Source organism: Odocoileus virginianus, chromosome 31, assembly GCF_023699985.2.
Source record: "Odocoileus virginianus isolate 20LAN1187 ecotype Illinois chromosome 31, Ovbor_1.2, whole genome shotgun sequence".
Classification (NCBI taxonomy): Eukaryota; Metazoa; Chordata; class Mammalia; order Artiodactyla; family Cervidae; genus Odocoileus; species Odocoileus virginianus.
The window spans coordinates 22,747,715-22,768,042 of NC_069704.1; the positions used below are offsets into that span (position 1 = coordinate 22,747,715).

The 20,328-nt window shown below is 46.7% G+C and overlaps 1 long non-coding RNA gene and 1 pseudogene across 1 annotated transcript in view; one reads left to right on the plus strand and one right to left on the minus strand.

Annotated features, from left to right (window-relative positions):
• LOC110148772 (uncharacterized) overlaps positions 1-18,720 on the plus strand; it is a 37,387-nt gene extending 18,667 nt beyond the window's left edge. Inside the window, exons 2-3 of the long non-coding RNA XR_002317261.2 lie at positions 17,284-17,456; positions 18,160-18,720. This is a non-coding gene — a long non-coding RNA (uncharacterized lncRNA). The remainder of the gene's footprint in view (positions 1-17,283; positions 17,457-18,159) is intronic.
• LOC110148771 (large ribosomal subunit protein uL29 pseudogene) lies at positions 14,046-15,408 on the minus strand (annotated as a pseudogene).
• Positions 18,721-20,328: the final 1,608 nt, after the last annotated feature.

The following is a 20,328-nucleotide window of genomic DNA, read 5'->3' on the forward strand; positions in this document are numbered from 1 at the left end:
CATTACTCCATATCCTCTAATTGCAATATTTTTGTTTTATCTTTTAAAATAATTGTATGTCTTGTTTCTATTTCACTTATTTTTGAATCTTCTGCATTAAGCAAGAGACTTTGTTTTGTTTCTAATTAAAATGAAAATTGGGCTTTCCTGGTGGCTCAGAGGTTAAAGCGTCTGCCCGCAATGCAGGAGTCCCGGGTTCGATCCCTGGGTCGGGAAGATCCCCTGGAGAAGGAAATGGCAACCCACTCCGGCATTCTTGTCTGGAGAATCCCATGGAGGGAGGAGCCTGGTAGGCTGCAGTCCACGGGCTCGCAAAGATTCGGACCCGACTGAGCAACTTCAATTTCACTTTCCCTTTCAAAATGAGAATGTCTTTGAAGTGTGATATTGGTTGCCATTAAAAATTATATTTTTAGATTTCTCAACTTTTTGCTACTAGTAGGTGTTAAATGGTATAAAATTACTTTGGAGCATTAAGTGAAACTTTTTGCTAGACCTTTTCTTGTCAGTTATCTTCCAACAGACTTTAGTACATTAAATATAAAATTTGACCACTAGATGGTGGTGTGCCCCATTTTTTTTTTTTGTTGCTGACCTAGCATTCTGAGCAGGGCGTGGCACAGCATTCAATTAGTGAGCTGTTGTAAAAGTTTAAATTTCAACTTAATATAATCCTCAAATGAGTATACTCCTTTCAGCTCTCTTCAAAGTGACCCTAAATTAAGAATATGGTTTGCTCGTTTATTGCTTTCGTGTGGGCTTTCTCTACCTGTGGTGTGAGGGCTTCTCATTGCAGGGGCTTCTCTTGCAGCGCACAGGCTCTAGGGCGGGCGGCCTTCAGCAGCTGCAGCTCATGGGCTCAGTAGTTGCGACTCGAAGGCTCTAGAACGCGGCTCGGTAGTTGTGGCACATGGGCTTAGTTACTCTGCAGCATGTGGGATCTTCCCGGACCAGGGATCAAACCCACGCTTCCTGCATTGGCAGACAGGTTCTTAGCCACCGTGCCCCCAGGAAAGTCCAATAATATGTTTTTTTCAAAAACTTTTTTCTCCCTTTTTATGCGCAGTTTTATGGGGAGTGGTATAACTGACACGGAATAAAGTTTACCATTTTAGGTCCATAACCCAGAGTTTTAACACCTACATACAGTCTTGAAATCACCTCACAGTTGTTATCTGGCAAATTTGTCACCCTGATGAGCTCCTTTATGCAGTTTCTGTAGTCAGCCCTTTCCCAGACTGGCTGCTGGAAACCACTGCTCTACTTTTGTCACTGGTCGCCTTTTCTGTGGTTTCATGCCCACGGCATCATGCATGCAGTGTGTGACCTGTTGTGTCTGGTCTCTTTCCTATAGCGCCATGCTTTCAGGATTTATCCATGTCAACTGATTCTGTAATTTGTTCCTTTTAAATGGGGAGTGGCATTTCACTGTATGGATGGAAGACAACTTTTTTTTTAATCCATTCACCAGTTGATGGGCATTTGGGTTGTTCCTAGTTTTTGGATATTATGAATAAAACGGCTATAAACGTTCATGTACAAGTCTTTGTGCTGGCGTGTATTTTCTCCCGTGTCAAATGAATACAGAACAAAGGAACTGATGAGTCAGATGATTAGTGTTAACATATGTTTAATTTGATAAGATGCTGCTTCCAAACTTTTTTTTCAAGGTGGCTGTACCATTTTATATTTCCACCAGCAGTGCAGGAAAGTTCCAGTCTCTCTCTCCATCTTCACCAACACTTGGCATCTTCAGTCTCTAAAATTCTGGTGGGTGTTTAGTTATATCTCATAGTAGTTTTACTTCTTGTTTCCCTATCGTGTGATGATGTTGAACATCTTTTCATGGGCTCATTGGCCATCTGATAACTTTGGCGAACCATCCAAATAGTTTGCTCCTTTAAAAAAAGTTGGGCTATCTCCTTATTACTGAGTTGTAACAGTTTTTCAAATATTCTGGGTGGAAGTTTTTTTACATGTTTTGCAAATATTTTCTTACAATCTGTGGTTTGGTTTTTCATTTGGCTTAATGGTGTCCTTTGAAGAGCAAATATCCTCAATTTTCATGAAGTCTATTTTCCTAGGCTTTAAAATATATGATTCATGCTTCAGGGGTCCAATTTAAGAAGTCTTTGCCTAGCCCCAGGAGACTAAGATTTTCTTCTGTTTACTTGTAAAATTTCATAGTTTTAGCTTTTTCATTTAGATCTATGAGCCACTTCAAATTAGTCTTTTTATACAGTGTGAGATTTTTGCTGTTCAGTTGCTAAGTCTCTTGGGGACCCTATGGACTGCAGCACGCCAGGTTTTTCTGCCATCACTGTCTCCTGGAGTTTGCTCAGATTCATGACCATTGAATCGGTGATGCCATCCAACCATCTCACCTGTTGCCTCCTTCTCCTCCTGCCCTCAGGGTCTTTTCCAACGAGTCAGGTCTTTGCATCAGATGGCCAAAGTATTGGAGCTTCAGCTTTAGCAGCAGTCCTTCCAATGAATATTCAGGGTTGATTTCTTTTAGGATTGACAGGCTTGATCTCCTTGCAGTCCGAGGGACTCTCTAGAGTCTTCTCCTGCACCACAATTCTAAGGCATCAGTTCTTCGATACTCAGCATTCTTTCTGGTCCAACTCTCACATTCATACATGACTACTGGAAAAAACATAGCTTTAACTATATGGCCCTTTGTCAGCAAAGTGATGTCTTTGCTTTTTAATACGCTGTTTGTCATAGCTTTTCTTCTAAGGAGCAAGTGTCTTAATTTCATGGCTGTCCGCAGTGGTTTTGGAGCCCAAGACAATAAAATCTGTCACTGTTTCCACTTTCCCTCCCTCTATTTGCCATGAAGTGATGGGACTGGATGCCATGATGTTAGTTTTTTTAATGTTGAGTTTTAAACCAGCTTTTTCACTTTCCCTTTTTCACACTCATCAAGAGGCTCTTTAGTTCCTCTTCGGTTTCTGTCATAACAGTGGTATCATCTGTTTATCTGATCTCGCTGATATTTCTCCTGGAAACTTTGATTCCAGTCTGTGATTCATCCACCCTGGCATTTCGCAGGATGTACTTTGCATATAAGTTAAATAAGTAAGGTGACAATACACAGCCTTGACGTACTCCTTCCCCAATTCTGAACCAGTCAGCTGTTTCATGTAAGGTTGTAACTGTTGCTTCTTGACCAGCATATAGGTTTTACAGGAAGCAGGTAAGGTGGTCTGGTATTCCCATCTCTTGAAGAATTTTTCAGTTTGTTGTGATCTACACAGACAAAGGCTTTAGTATAGTCAATGAAGCAGAAGTAGATGTTTTTCTGGAATTCCCTTCTTTCTCTATGATCCAACGGATGTTGGCAATTTGATCTCTGGTTCCTCTGCCTTTTCTAAACCCTGCTTGTACATCTGGAATTTCTCAGTTTATGTAGTGCTGAAGCTTTGCTTGAAGATTTTGAGATCACAGCCTTGTGGAGAAGGGGCTTGCGAAACTCAAGGAAGCTATGCTGTGCAAGACCACCCAAGACGGACAGGTCATAGTGGAGAGTTCTGACAAAATGTGGTCCACTGGAGGAGGGAATGGCGAACCACTCCATTACTCTTGCTGTGACAACTCCATGAACAGTTTGAAAAGGAAAAAGTGTGAGGTAGGGGTTGAATTTAATTGTTTTGTCCTGTTTTTTGGGGGGATAGCCATTTGTTTTAGCTCTTTTTGTTGAAAAGATTATAATTTTTCCATTGAATTGCCTTGGCACCTTTGCCAAAAACTAACTGGCCCTGTATGAGTGGGTCTAATTCTGAACTATGTTCTCTATTGGTCTATGTGTCTATTTCACTGAGACCCTAATACCATGCTGTCTTGATAACTGTTCATTTAGAGAACATCTTAGGGTTTCCCTGGTGGCTCAGATGGTAAAGAATCTGCATGCAATGTGGGAGACCTGGGTTCGATCCCTGGATTGTGAAGATCTAGAGGAGGGCATGGCAGCCCACTCCAGTGTTCTTGCCTGGACAATTCCCATGGACAGAGAAGCCTGAGCGGCAGCAGTCCACAGGGTCAAAAAGAGTCTGAGTTACTCTTTCAGTTGAAAATGACTGAGGGCTAAGCACACAGCACACACAATACATCTTAAAATCAGAAGTGTGAGTCCTAAACCCTGTTCTTTCTCAAAACTGGGTTGGCTATTCTAGGTTCTTTGTATTTTCACATACATTTGGCAAGTAGCTCCTCAATTTCTATAAAAAAAGACTCCTGAGATTTTGTTTGGGATTGCACCAAATCTATTCATCAGTTTGTGGAGAATTGACATCTCAACAAGAGCAAGTCATGAGCATGATATGTGCTCCATTTATTACAGTTTACTTTTTCTCAGATTCATTTTATCATTTGTGCATCTGTTAATGTAATAATAAGCTTATTCAAATTTATGTAGAAACATACTAAAATATTTCATATTCTTTGATAACATTATAAATGAAATTAAAATTTTTAATGTTCCAATTTTTCATTGCATTTGTAATATACAAAATTTCCAGTTTATGTTGTACTCTTAGTATATATGAATACAATGGATATTTGTATATTCACCTTGTATTCTACAACCTTGTTATGCTCATTTGTTAGTTTTAGCAGCTTTTTGTAGGTTCCTTAGATTTCTCTACACAGAGTTTCATGCCTTTGTGAGGTAGTTTGTGAGGTAGATAAAGATGGTTTTATTTCTTCCTCTCTAACCTGCATGCCTTTTATTTAATTTTCTCACAAGGACTTCTGTGGTAGGCAGAATAATGGCATTAGAATGTGCATGTTCTAATCCTTATATCTGAGAATGAATAAATTAGTTGACATGGCCAAAGTCGATTAAGTCTGTGGATGGAATTAAGGTTGCTCACCAGTGACTTCAAGAGATTATTTTGGATTATACAGGTGGACCCAGTGTAACCATAAAGGCAAGAAGTTGGCAAGTAGGTCAGAGTAATGAGGTAAGAGACTAAAGTTGCTTCTTGCTGTCTTTGAAGATAAAGGAAGGGGCTGTGAGCTGAGGAATGTGGGCAGCTTAAATGGATTCTCCCCAAGAGCCTCCAGCAGAAGCCAGCCCTGTCCACACCTTGATTTTAGCCCAGTAAGATCTGTGTTAGACTCCCACCCTATAGAGCTCTAAGATAATAAATCTGTGTGTCTTTAAAATTTCTTTAAAAATTCTTTTTTATTGGAATATAGTTGCTTTATAATGTTGCATTATTTTCTGCTGTACGGCAAGTGGAATCAGTTACACACATACGCATATCCCTTACTTCTGGATTTCCTTCCCATTTAGGGCCCCACAGAGCACTGAGGAGGGTTCCTTGTGCCCTGCAGTTTATCCCCCTTAGTGGTCTATTTATACACAGTGGTGTGCATATGTTGGTCCCAGTCTCCCAAATCATCCCACCTCCTTCTCTCCTTGGTAACTGTAAATTTGTTTTCTATACCTGTGACTCTATTTCTGCTTTGCAAATAAGTTCGTCTGTATAATTTTTCAGGATTCCACATATAAGTGACATTATATGATACTTGTCTTTCTTTTTCTGACTTCACTCTGTATGACACTCTGTAGGTCTATCCATGTCATTGCAAATGGCATTAATTCATTCCTTTTCATGGCTGAGTCATGTTCCACTGTATATATGTATCACATCTTTATCCATTCATCTGTCCATGGGCATTTAGGTTGCTTCTGTGTCCTGGCTATTGTAAACAGTGCTGTAATGAACACAGGGGTGCGTGCATCCTTTCAAATTATAGTTTTCTCTAGATATAGCCCAGGAGTGGGATTGCTGGGTCATATGGTAGCTCTATTTTTATTTTTTAAAGGAACCTCTCTATGCTGTTCTCCATAGTGGTTGTACTAATTCACATTCCCACCGACAGCGTAGGAGGGTTCCTTTTTCTTCACACCTTCTCAAGCACTTATTGTTTGCAGGCTTTTGGTGATGGCCATTCTGACCAGTGTGAAGTGACATCTCATTGTAGTTTTAATTTGCATTTCTCTAATAATTAGTGAGGGGCTTCCTTGGTGGCTCAGTGGTAAAAAATGCAGGAGACATGGGTTTGATCCCTGGGTCAGGAAGATTCCCCTGGAGAAGGAAAAGGCAACCTACTCCAATATTCTTGCCTGGGAAATCCCATGGACAGAGGATCCTGGCAGGCCACTCCACGGGGCCGCAGAAGAGTTGGATGTGACTTAACTAAACAACAACAACAACAATAATAATTAGTGACGTGATGTTGAGCACCTTTTCATGTGCTTTTTTTGGCCATCTGTATGTATTATTTGGAGAAATATCTATTTAAGCATTCTGCCCATTTTTTGATTGTTTTATTTTTTGATAAATATGTATGGTTTTAAGGCACTGAGTTTGTGGTAGCTTGTTACAGCAGCCCCAGGAAATCAAACAATATCCAAATGTTGAAGAAAAGTGGTGAGAGTGGACAGAAGATGCTTTTTTAAATGGAGTACACTGATTTTTAAATAATGCTCATTACAATAGCAGTTGAAAAGAAGGCCATCTCCTGAATTCCGGCCATGAGTCTGATCTGTACTGAGATGGATCTGGGCCCATTTAATATTAATCCTGATGCTTGCCACTTGAGAGCTGAAGGATGTTTTAGCGGATCTTCTAGCAGAGTGGGGAGAAGTGATTCTGTCATTCTGTTTCTCCATCAGACTATCTTTGCTGTGACATTTACTTTGAGCATTAGGGATTCCATACTGTACTACCTGAAAAATCAAGACTCCTTCTTGACTGACTTTTTGGAAAGAATTATGAGAAATTCATCTAACTTAGAAGAGTGTAGCAAGGCAGAGATATGTTGCTAAAATTTCCCTAACACTCAGGAATCCAGATTGAATCAAATCCATCTTTAAAGCTGGCCTGTCTCAGGGGCTAGTCTCTGTTCAGTAGGACTTGTCTTGAATGAGTTTCTGAGATCCTAGCTGCTGCTGTTGCTGCTAAGTCGCTTCAGTCGTGTCCGACTCTGTGCGACCCCATAGACGGCAGCCCACCAGGCTCCCCCGTCCCCTGGGATTCTCCAGGCAAGAACACTAGAGTGGGTTGCTATTTTCTTCTCCAATACCTGAAACTGAAAAGTGAAAGTGAAGTCACTCAGTTGTGTCCGACTCTTTGCGACCCCATGGACTGCAGCCCACCAGGCTCCTCCATCCATGGGATTTTCCAGGCAAGAGGACTGGAGTGGGGTGCCATTGCCTTCTCCGCTGAGATCCTAGGGAAATGGGTTAATCCAGGTTTAGGGCGGGTTTCCTTGAAGACTCTGTGCTCTCTCTCTCGTTCTGCCTCCCTGTGTCTCTGGTGAGATGTCACTTTGGCGCTTAAGCAAACAGGAGCTGCTCTCTGGATCTTTCTCTGGCTTCCTTTCTGTCCTTTGACACCAGGCTGCCACTCTCTTTGCTTTCTTCTGCCTTGAGTTTCTCACTGTGCTTTTGTCACATCTTGAAGCACAGAATCATGTGCTTATTTTCCAGCTGCCATAAAGTATTTGGGGAGACAGATAAGTAAGTGTGCACATCTCAACCTGTTACTCTCTAGGCTTAGATGTCCCTGGAACCCAGGGCTGGTGCAGACACTTGTGGGACACCCTGCTCTGATGCAGATATGGCCCATGGAGGAGCTGGCCACCAGGATGGCGGATCATCCAGCGTGTCCTGCAGAGCTTTGTGCATGGACGCCCTGGTTCTGCCCTGGAAGTGTGGAGCTCAGACCTGCAACATGCAGGCCCTCAGGGAAGGGAGATGCTCCTCTGGAATGAATGGCTTACACTTACTCCCTCACGTTCAAGTGTAGCTGAAGAAGCAGCGGGCAGGCCTGAGAAGTGGCATGCTGGGTGAACATGCCTTGTCTCCTGGTTCACTCTGGCCTTGGTGTGATAGAGGCAGGGGTACTATAGAGGCTCTTTCTCACCCCTGAATCCTTGTGAGAGAGGAGGCATCCAAGTTACTGGGGCCACCAGGAGTGCATTTCCTGCCCTTAGACTTAGGTTATTAAGGTTTCTGAGAACTGGGGTCTGTCTTTGGATTGTGTTTCTGCACATTGGCTGTTGGCTGGCAACCTCCCTTCCCCTCCAGTCTGGGCTCTCCTATGCAACCTGAAATTTCCCCAGTGTCCCTGTCACGACTGTAATTCTCTGGTCTTTCCTGTCTCTCTTCTCTGTGGTGAATCCCCCTGCATCAGTTCTTCGCTGCCGCATAACAAATATCCCCAAGCTGAGTCCTGTGAAACAACAGCAATGTTTGGCTCACCACCCTGCAGGTTTGGGGCCACTTGGCCAAGAGGGTGTGTCCTCTTGGGACTCCTCAGGAGGTGGTGGTCACTGTAGCTTGGTCATCTCCACATCCCCAACCCCACATCTGGAGGCTGATGCTGGCTTTCGGCCGGGACTTCTTTCTGCTGGTGCTGTTCGCCAAGACCTGTGGCCTCCTCATGTGGCCTGGGCCTCCTCAGAGCACAGTGGCAGGGGTCCCAGGGATGGCCTGCAGAAGAGCCAGCTGTCACCCTCGTGACCTGACCTCAGAAGACACGTGGTATCATTTCCACCCCGTCTGGCACCTCAGATGAAAGTCACATGTTTGAACTGAGGGGAATGGGCTCCCTCTTTTGTTCGCAGTCATGTCTAGAATTTTTGAACGTGTTCTAAAACTTCCACAAAGTCCTTTAGGGATTGTCTGGGTTTTCTGCGGCTGCTGTAATGAAGTACCACAGACTGAATGGCTTAAAAAACAGGAATCTGTTCTCTCCTGGTTCCAGGGGCCAGAGTCTGACTCCAGGGTGTAGGCCGGGCTGCTTCCTTCGCGGAGGCTCAGCACAGAATCTCTTTCAGCCTCTGGTGATCCTGGCAGCCCTTGGCGGTCCTTGGCTTGCAGCTGCTTCACCCCAGCCTCTTCTTTGTCTTTACTCGGCCTTCTCTATGCATTTGTGTTCAACATTCCTCTTCTTCCAAGGACACCCATCACTGGACTTAAGGTCCTAGCTTCAGGGGGGCAGGAAGTGTGATCTTCCTAGGAGACTAGAAGGAAAGTAGAACAGAAATGTCCCCCACGGTGCTCAACTGCAGTGGGGAGCCTCATGCCAGCGTGCAGAAAGGAACAGGTAAGAGACACAGGATCCTCAGGATTTTCCTCCTCCCAGACAAAGGTCTGTTGGGCTAAGTGATCTCTTTTGGCGCAACACGCAGCTTATCTTTCATGGCCTTGCAGTGAGCTGTGACATGTGGCTAAGTCTTCACCTACAGAATGCCGGAGCAGAAGTGATATGTGAGTTCAGATAAGGAACATGGTCACCCCAGGTGGACGGGGAGCCATGGGGTACACACACAGCATGCTCTTTGGACTGGTCCCTAACTGCTACACCCAGGAAGAGAGGAGTGAGTGCCAGAATGCAGAGCAAGTGCTTTGCCAAGTACATTGTTTCATTCAAGGAAGGCTTTCTTTGTAAAATAAGACTCTCAGTGAAGGAAGCAGGATGTTGACTTATATTCTAGTGCAAGTTTCTTAACTAGTTTCAGCAGAGTACTCCTGCTGCAGGGGATGGTGGAGAATGACCCAGGACAAACCCGGTCCCACGGGCCTGCTCCCCTGGGAACTTTCCTGTCCCCAGGCCCTGTGGTGTTAAGTCTCCTCGTGACAGCACGATGGCCCTTCCTCTCACTGACATGTGTCAGCCAGCATCCCACAAATGAACAAATGATCACTCAGCTTCTCTCACTCTTGAGTTAGACATTCAAACAAGAGTTCTTCCAACTCTAAGACTTTGGCAATACTCCAAGATAAATAAGAGGGTGGACTTAAAAAAAATAAGGTTCTAAATTGCTAAGAGACTAGATCCTGACTGTTCTCAACACACAAAAGAAGATGATAATTATGTGACAGATGGAGGTGGCCAATGAGGCTACAGTAACCTTATTGTAACACACAAATGCATCAGACCATTTGTGCATCTCGAACTCACACAGTGTTACATGTTGACTGTGTGCTGCGCTATCACTTCAGTGGTATCTGACTCTGTGCGACCCCATGGACTGTAGCCCACCAGGTTCCTCTGCTCATCAGATTCTCCAGGCAAGAATAATGGAGTGCGTTGCTAAGCCCTTCTCCAGAGGATCTTTCTGACCCAGGGATCGAACCTGTGTCTCTTATGTCTCCTGCATTGGCAGGGGTTTCTTTACTGGGTTCTTTACTGTGAGCGCCACCTGGGAAACCCATATATTGATTATATCTCAATTTTATTTTATTTTTTTTTAAAGAAGAAGAGAGGTGGGCTCTGGGGTCAGAAGGCAGGGCTCTGTCCTGACTACTTGCTGGGGCCCTGGACATATTTCATAACTTGATGAACCTCAGCTTCCCACATTGATTGGCTTGGTAATGCTAGGCGTGCTACCTTTTTGGGCTATTATGAAGATTAAGTGAGAGTCTGAATATAAAATGGTCAGCACAGCATCTGATACAGAAGTGCACAGTTGACGTTACTATTTCTATTACTGATACTGTGAATGGCATTAAGAAAGGAAATGTCATAGAAGGACCTTCTTGACTCAGAGAGAGCGTATTCTGGTCGGACTCAGGTGAACAACTGCACACCTTTTGGGAGCATGTGATGCACACACTCTCAACGATGTCACTTTCCAGGACTTAGTCCAGTTGCACACATGCTGTGATGCCACTCACAGCGGACAAAATCCTAGGTCCAGGTGCTCCCCCACAGAGGAGGGGAGGCCCGGGGACCATGCCGCCACCCCACCCGCTCTGCCTGTGGTTCACAGGCGGAGCAGAGGCTGTGCCCCTGGTTAGCCCCTCAAGGAGACCTTGCTGCTGGGACAGGGGCTGGAGTTAAGCACTAATGGAAGCTGGAACCTTGAATGTGAGGTTCACTCACGGTGAGAACTGCTCAGCTCTTCCTGGAGTGTTGCCTCGTTTTCACAAAAATGACTCGGAAAGGACAATTTTAAATTTATCTCCTATCTTATCCACCTTTCCCAGACATCTAGGCTGTTGGGTCACTACATCCTAGGTTCTGCTTGGGTGGCAATGTCACCACCTGGGAGGCTTCATGGGCTGGCTAGACCCGAGGCTTGGAACCACCAGGTCTAAACTGAAGGTGGTGGCCGTGGAGGTCTCTAGGCAGGTTGTGGCTAGGCCCATTGTGTTCCCCCACCTTTATTTCTGTCTCAGCCTTGGTGAGTTCAAATATGTCTGTGGGTGTCAGAGTATAAATTGGTGCTCGCCAACATGCTTCTGAAATTTTGAGTGAATGCTGCTGTCTGACATTGTATGTGTGTATGCGTGCATGCCAGTCACCTTAGTCGTGTCCAACTCTTTGTGACCCTGTGGACCATAGCCCTCCAGGCTCCTCTGTCCATGGAATTCTCCAGGCAAAAGTACTAGAGAGAGTTGTCATGCCTTCCTCCAGGAGATCTTCCCGACCCAGGGAGCAAACTTGCATCTCTTATGTCTCCTGCATTGGCAGGTGGATTTTTTACCTCCAGCGCCTCCTGGGAAACCTGTATATGTGTATATTCAGATCCAGATTATGGAGAATACTCTCCAAATGTGACACCCCTTGTGTTAAGGGGAGAATTCCTAAATAAGTCAGATGATCCAGGGCAGAGGGAACTTTTGTTGAAAGCTTCTGGGATTTAACAAATGATCAAGAAGATGCTAGCCTGGTGCTTTGTTTTCAACATCCATAAAGTCGGCAAAATGTCCAGCCTGACCCTGACCTTGTTGGTTGAGCTGTGGGGTGGTCAGGCCGCCAGCCCCTGCCCTGTGGGGGAGGGGTGGGGCTGGGGAGTGGACAGCTGGCCTCAGCCTCAAATTGTCCCCTGGGTGTGACCTGAGCAGCTGCCACAGAAGCAGGCTGCCAGGGGTCACCATGTTACTTCTGCTTAGTTTGGTCTAATTTTCAGCAATAAAATTTCCGCCAGAGCATGTGCTGCATGTGGGGTGAGGGGGGATGGGCACTGGTGACATCTGTGTCCGGGGACCCAGGCTGGACCGGCTCTGCCTCTTCTCTATCCAGACACATTCTCTGTACAAGCGTCATACTGCAGACAGGCGCTGGTGTTGAGGCTGGCCTTCAGGCCAGCTGAGCCCACATGAATTGAGGTGTGCGATTCTGACCCCATGGGAGGGAGAGCATCCATCTGAGCGTGGTTCAGTGTACAAAGAGTCCCTCCCGGGCTTTCCTGGGCCTGCTGGCTACTGGCTGCATGAGGGAGGGCGGTGGCCACAGGAAAGGACCCAGCACCAGGGGGTGGGTGGTCCATCACCCTGCAGAGTGGCCTTGTGCTTGCCTGCATGGCCCCTCAGCCACCTACTATCAGCTTGAGGGAAGCTCAAAAAGCCCAGTCATTCAGTCATGTCTGACTCTTTGCAATCCCATGGACTGTAGCCTGCCAGACTCCTCTGTCCGTGGGATTTTCCAGGCAAGAATACTGGAGTAGGTTGCCATTTCCTTTTCCAAGGGAAACACCCCTAAAATTAATTTCATTCCTTGTTACTGCTTTTCGAGAACTCCTCTCCACCCCCACCCCCGACCCCAGCTTCCATGAGGAGGGTGTCACAGCTGTGGTCATCTTCCTTATTTCAGTGCCTCCTGAACTGGAGTTGCATCAGATTCCCTTGGAGGGTTTGTTGGGGTTAGGGTTAGAGTAACAGATTATTAATAGAGTAATGCTCAAAATTCTCCAAGTCAGGCTTTGACAGTACGTGAACTGTGAACTTCCAGATGTTCAATCTGGATTTAGAAAAGGCGAAAAAACCAGAGATCAAATTGCCAACATCCATTGGATCATCGAAAAAGTAAGAGAGTTCTAGAAAAACATCTATTTCTGCTTTATTGACTATGCCAAAGCCTTTGACTGTGTGGATCCAACAAACTGTGGAAAACTCTTCAAGAGATGGGAATGCTAGACCACCTGATCTGCCTCCTGAGAAATCTGTATGAGGGTCAAGAAGCAACAGTTAGAACTGGACATTAAACAACAGCTTGGTTCCAAATCGGGAAAGGAGTACATCAAGGCTGTATATTGTCACCCTGCTTATTTAACTTATATGCAGAGTACATCATGTGAAATGCTGGGCTGAATGAAGCACAAGCTGGAATCAAGATTGCTGGGAGACAAATCAATAACCTCAGATATGCAGATGACACCACCCTTATGGCAGAAAGTGAAGAAGAACTAAAGAGCCTTTTGATGAAAGTGAAAGAGGAGAGTGAAAAAGTTGGCTTAAAGCTCAACATTCAGAAAACTAAGATCATGGCATCTGGTCCCATCACTTCATGACAAACAGATGGGGAAACAGTGGAAACAGTGACAGACTATTTTTGGGGGCTCCAAAATCACTGCAGATGGTGACTGCAGCCATGAAATTAAAAGATGCTTACTCTTTGGAAGAAAAGCTATGACCAACCTAGACAGTATACTAGAAAGAAGAGACATTATTTGCCAGCAAGCTCCAACTATTCAAAACTATAGTTTTTCCAGTAGTCATGTATGGATGTGAGAGTTGGACTATAAAGAAAGCTGAGTGCCAAAGAATTGATACTTTTGAACTGTGGTGTTGGAGAAGACTCTTGAGAGTCCCTTGGACTGGTAGGAGATCCAACCAGGCAATCCTAAGAGAAATCAGTCCTGAATATTCATTGGAAGGACAGATGCTGAAGCTGAAGCTCCAATACTTTGGCCACCTAATGTGAAGAGTTGACTCATTTGAAAAGACCCTGATGCTGGGAAAGATTGAAGGCGGGAGGAAAAGGGGTCGCCAGAGGATGAGATGGTTGGATGGCATCACCGACTGGATGGACATGAGTTTGAATAAGCTCTGGGAGTTGGTGATGGACAGGGAAGCCTGGCATGCTGCAGTCCATGGGGTCACAAAGAGTCGGACACAACTGAGTGACTGAACTGAACTGAACTGAACTGAACAGTTTACCCTGCCCATGCCCAGGGTTTCTGATTCAGGAGCTCCAGGTGGGGCTGAGAATTTGCATTTGAAGCAAGTTCCCAGGTGATGGGGGTCAGGGGGACACCTGGGGACAAACCCCTCCTGGTGTCTGGGCTGTGAGACAGATTAGGGTTGCAACCCCACCCAGTGTCCCATGGAACCTGGCTTTATGGTCCCTGACAAAGGGCTTGTGGTTAAATAAATGTGGCATTGTGGCAGGTCCACACCTCTCAGACATTCCTGATACACTGAAGTGAAGTGAAGTGAAAGTCGCTCAGTTGTGTCCAACTCTTTGTGATCCTATGAACTATACAGTCCATGGAATTCTCCATGTCAGAGTACTGGAGGGGGTAGAATTTCCCTTCTCCAGGGGATCTTCCCAACCCAAGGATCAAACTCAGGTCTCTCTCATTGCGTGCAGATTCTTTACCAGCTGAGCCACAAGGAAAGCCCAGATACACTGTGATGGGATACAAGCTTTTTTGTTTTTTTTTCTGATTTATTTGTTTTATTGATGCCTGGATGCTCAGTCCTTGACTGGATACTTCCAGAGAGGGTTCAGCGGCTCCTTCTGCTGCTGCTTCTTGGTCTTCAGGTTCTTTTCATGCTTGTTGAGTCAGCGGTGTGTTGTCTTGGGCCATGGATCCAGGGCCTTGCACTTCTTGTCCTTATAGAATTTCCTGAGGTTCTCTTTCTGAGTCTGGTTAATGACGGTCAATACATGGGTGATGGATTTATGAACAACTCGGATCTTGGAGAGTTTGGAAGCCACGCTGCCTGTCACTTTAGCGATGTGCCGCTGGGATAGCTCTACCTTCAGTTCCTCTTCCTGTTTCAGCAGCTGCTCCTCCTTCTTGCTGTGAAGATTTCCAGCCTTAATCCTGGCCATGGCTATACAGTCTGCCTCTCTGCTGCCTTCTCAGAGGGAAAGAAGGGGTAAAAGCTTGGATGAATCCTGCAGGGTGGCACCAGGCTTCCTTTCACCCCACATTCCCCCAACCTATTTAAATATGGGGCACATCTCTTGCACCATCCCTTCTACCTGGAGTAGGGTTCCATGAGGTATTAGTTTAAGAAATGGATCCTGAGCTTTATTTGTCTCCTGAGATTCTGTGTAGTCTGAAGGTGGGACAGAGCCCCTCACCCTCCATTCACGACGTGTCCCCTGCTTAACCTGCCAGGATGAATCTGACTTTGTGAGGCTGTGTTTGGGGGAGACGTGTAGGCTGTTCCTGGGCACCTTCCAGGCTCTTCCTCACCCCCTTCCATGTCTGCCTCCTTGACTTTGGAGGGCTCCTGATGTAGGATGCAGGAAGAGGGAGGTGGGAATGATCAGCGTGGTTGGGGGTGCTCGGTAAAATTTCAGGGCCTTCTGTACTGTGGGCTTGCGGTGGTCAGAGCCTCTGTTCTGTCCAGCCCCAGCCCCAGTCCACATCCACTGCCTTGAGTATAGAATGCGCTCACTAATGATTATGGCCAATGATCCTGCCTGCCCATCCTCCTCCGGGTTAAAGCAGAGCGGGCCTTTGGGGAGACCAGTGAGGACTGCTCCGGGGCATATGGATCTTATTTAGGAAATGCTTCCTAATCCTGTGGACTGCCGGTGGAAACCCCATCAGCGGTGGGACTCAGGGGCCTGGTGTTTCCCCACCATGAAAGCAGGGCAGGCATCTGGGCTCGGGGGTGGGCTGACCAGCACCCTGGACACACTGAGTTCCCAGCGCTGGGGAGGGCAGTAGCCCTGCAGTGGAGAGTCGAACTTTCTCAGAGTCCTGCTCTCAGCAGGCTCCTGGACAGGCCATTCTCTGTACCCCCTAGAGTTTCTGGGTTATTAGGGTCCCCAAATGGGGTTGTGCTTCTGAAGTTGGCAGTGTCCTCCAGGCTGCCTGGCAGAGCACTGGATTGGGGGGGTGGTCTATAGTTGGGCTGGTGGGCTTTGCGTTGCAACAATCATCTCTTTGTCTCTCTGTCTCTCTCTTGCTCACATACAATTGTCCACATGGTCACTCAGGCTGGTCCTATGCTCTGGAGGGCATGTGTGGGGGTGGCCGTGGGTCATCAGGCCACTAGGTTTTCCCTTCCAGCAATGACTGGGGCAGGATGGCTTTGCAGGAGGAGAGGCCTCCGTGTGGCCCCGGGCCTGCTGGCTGTCCAGGGCCTGCTGTCAGTGTGACCACTTCTCCTGCCCCCGCTATCTTTGCTGGTGAAATGACAAGGTCTGAGGCCCCCAGGGAGCAAACACATCTGGTTCTGCTATTAAACGCACTGTGCTGGGTGGAAAATTCCTTTTGTTTTTCAAGGAATCCTAGGATAATGTGACCCATACGTGTAATATGTTGAGGATAGGTTTTATTTGGGATGGTCTGAATATAGTTCAGAAATTGGTACCTTTTGGAAGCACGTGTGTGTCAAGCTGAGCAGGATCTGAAAAACGTAGGGCCCAGTGGTACAGATTCTAATCCCCCTCTGGTCTTAGGTGTTAAAGCCTGATTCATTCAAGGGTGGAATATCCCCAGTCATCAGCTCATTTTGCTGATAGAGGGAAATGCTGTGTATATTTTCTGAGATAAGCTGGGTGGATTTTGTCACATTTATGATCATATATCATGGGTTCTCTCTCTCCTTCCCTTTTAGAATTCCTTCCTTCTTCCATTCACAAGCTTAGAGACTGTCTTGCAGCTTTGGAGAGGCTGGCCCTGGGCTGGGTGTGGCAGGTCCCTCGCCTTCCTGTGGCCCAGAGGGGCCATCTCCTCACCTACCTCTCCTTGCATCTCCCTTCTTCCTCTTTCCTGGGTCTGGTCTATGTCACCACCTATGATCTCCAAGACTGAGAAGCAGGGATCCCTGTCTTTTTGGTACAGAGGGAATTCCTTTCCCATCTGAAATGAAGCAGACACTTTCTCTCACTCCTCTAGTGCCTCTCATGGGGACAGTGTGTGGGGATGTGATCCGCGGTTGTGTGAAGATCAAAGGCCAACCACATCACCCTTGTGATAGAGATATCACCAAGAGGGAAGGAAGGAGGCCAGGAAACCCCCTCCCCTGGGGCGGAGCGGGGGGACTCGGCTGACTTGGACTGTGCCAAGTCTCACCAAGCAGTGTGGGAGGGGAGGGGTAGGTTCAGGAGGAGTAGGTGTGCGTACTCAGTCGTGTCTGATTCTTTGCAATCCCATGGACTGTAGCCCGCCAGGCTCCTCTGTCCATGGGATTCTCTAGGCCAGAATATTGGAGTGGGTAGCCATTCCCTTCTCCAAGGTATCTTCCCAACCCAGGGATTGAACCCATGTCTCCTGCATTGGCAGGTGGATTCTTTACTGCTGAGCCATCTGGGAACCCTTAGGAGAAGCAGAGGTGACCGCAAAATGTGCTGAGAGTTGGGGGACAGCAGAGGCTGCTGGACTGAGTGGGGAGACGATGGTGGAGCAGCAGGAGCTGAACCCCGGCCCCAGGCCAGCGTCTGCTCTTTATCCTCCTGGTAAGACAACTTTGGAGGTCTCTTCCTCATTTGTCTTCATTTCCTGGGGGCAGCGTGTGTGTTTTTCTCCCATGGGGAGGAGTCTTCAGGTGGGACTGCTGAAGGTAGGTACTGCTTAAATAGATTGTCTTGGAAAAGAGGGGTAAGCCCCTGCAGGGATTCAGGACAAAGGGAGGAGCTGAACTCCTGTTCAGACGCTCAGAGTTGAGTCACCTGTTGTGGAGGCTGAAAGCATCCTAGAGAAGGAGCAGTTCCCAGTCCCCGTGACCAGAAACCATGCCTGTTCAGCTGCAGACTTCCCTGGCAAAATGGAAATACACCACCCAGGCTCCCTTCTGGGCTATTAAAATTTAATGTTAAAGTTTAATGGGGGGAATTCCCTGGTGGTCCAGCGGATGGGACTCTGTGCTTCCAATGCAGGGGGCACAGGTTCAATCCCTGTTTGGGGGAGCTAAGATCCTTCATGGAGTGCTCCCCTAAAACAGATTAATAAAGTTTAATGGGATTGGGGGGGGGGTCCAGAGGAACTAGTAAAAATGTCCTATCTATCCAAATACCAAGGAAGGGATGTGAATGTATGATCCCTAACCACTGTTCTCAAGTTGAAGAGCTTGGATTTGCAGCTGAATCAGCAGAACGTCCTCATTCGCACTAGTTACTGTGCTGTCTAAACTTCTGAATGACCCTCAACATCTCTCCGCAGAGCACTCATTAACTGGGAAGTGTAAAACAGTGACTTAACATTGGAGAAACCTGGCCGACTCCACCGTGACCAAATAATCACCAACACGGGACCGAGAATAAGAACAGACCAATGCGAGCACGTGCTGACACCTGCCCGGCAGAAGACATGACATCATGACTTGCAATCTTTGAATTGAATTATGAGGGAGCATCAGATAAACCTTAGAGGCTGAATTCTTCAGATGTCGGGGTCGAAAAAAAGTCCATGGCACTAAACAGACTCAGGAATGATCTCAGACTAAAGGAGACTGAAGAGCTGAAACAAGCAACCGTGCGGAGATCCTGGGCTTCCTTTGTCATACAGGACATCGTGGAGGCAATCCACAGAATCGCAGAATCATACTGCAGTCTGTATATTGGATAGTAGCTTCAAGTCTATCAATGTTATTAATAACTTTATGATTTTGATTATTTTGCTGTGGTTTATGAAATCAGGGCAACATCTTTGTAGGAAATATTGACATATACAGTGGTAAAGAGACAGTGAGCCTGAGGCTTACTCTCAAGTGGTTCAGAAAAATATGTATAATTGAGGAAGAGATAAAAGGATAAAACGAACTTAGTGAAATGGGGGAGCCGACTGAAGGATACACAGGAATACTTTGTTCTACTATGCTTGCAACTTTCCCGTGTCTGAATTTTGCTCAGGCCTGGTGCACTGGGAAGACCCAGAGGGATCGGGTGGAGTGGGAGGTGGGAGGGGGGACCAGGATGGGGAATACATGTAAATCCATGGCTAATTCATTTCAATGTATGACAAAAACCACTGCAATGATGTAATTAGCCTCCAACTAATAAAAATAAATGAAAAAAAAAATAAAAAAAAGATTTTAAAAATTTAAAAAGATTTCTAAAACACAGGTACTGAAGACAGCTTATGTCTCTCTCTAAGATATCAGTCTGGGTCTACATGGCCAGGTGGGGACCCAGGACTGACCCTATGCTGCTCTGTCACAACCTGGACCACAACCACAGGAAGGGAAAAAAAAAACTTGAAGCAGAAAGCAAGCATTACTGTCTGAGCATGTGACATGCAAGTTCACACTCCATTGGCCGGAGCTGGATCAGGCGACCAAGCTGTGTGCTGTGCTGGGCTCAGCCGCTTAAACGTCTGACCCTTTATGACCCCATGGATCGTGGCCTGCCAGGCTCCTCTGCCCATGGAATTTTCCTGGCAAGAATACTGAAGCAGGTCTCCATGCCCTCCTCCAGAAGATCTTCCTGCCCCAAGGATCGAACCTGCGTTTCCTGCATCTCCTGCACTGCAGGAGAATTCTTTACCCCTGAGTCACTAGGGAAGCCCCAGGGAGATCAGAAATTTGGCGTCTGCAAGGGAGATCTTGTGCAAAGGTGAAACGCTATTCCATGGAATAAGGGGGAGCAGACTTGAGGGGACTAGCTGTCTTCCCTTTTCTTTAATTCAGAGGTCATTTGGCAAATGGCCATGGCCCTGGTGAGTCTTGAGGTTGTGCATCCAGTTCAGAGGTCCCACACCTCACGCTCAACGCTGGCCTCTGCTGGGTGCCTCAAGCATCCCAAACACATTGGAGTCCAGAACAGCTCCTCGCTCGCCGAGGTCTTCCTGTCCTTCCCCCTGTGCTGCCCCGCCCACCCCTCAGAGCCCTCCTGGTGTTCCTGCTGTCTAGAAGGCCGGGAAGTCCCCCCACACTCCACGCACGCCTCTTGACCTGATTCACATCCATCACTCTTGGCCAGTGTCTCCAGCAGTGCATTGCGTAGCTCTATGCCATGGGCGTCACCGTGATCTTACTAAAATGTGGGTGCTCAGTTTGGAGGGCTGGGCAGGGCCTGAGACTCTGCTCTCTGACAAACTCCTGAGGGAAGCTGATGCTGCAGGTCTCGGGTGGAACTGAGGCCCTCGGAGATGAAGGAGCTGGCATTGCAAGAGTACAATCACGGATGGAGGTGGATGAATCGGGGTGCACTAGCGGGTGGAGCTACACTTGTCTGAGATGGATGTCTTGTGGGGGTACTGTCCCTGTTCAAAAATGGCAGTATTTTGGAGAACATTGCCTCATAGACCCCTTCAAGTTTGTTTGCCTATGAGTTGGTGAGAAAAAAAAAAAGAAAACCCATATATTCCATGTCACAAGGCTGATGAGGGAAG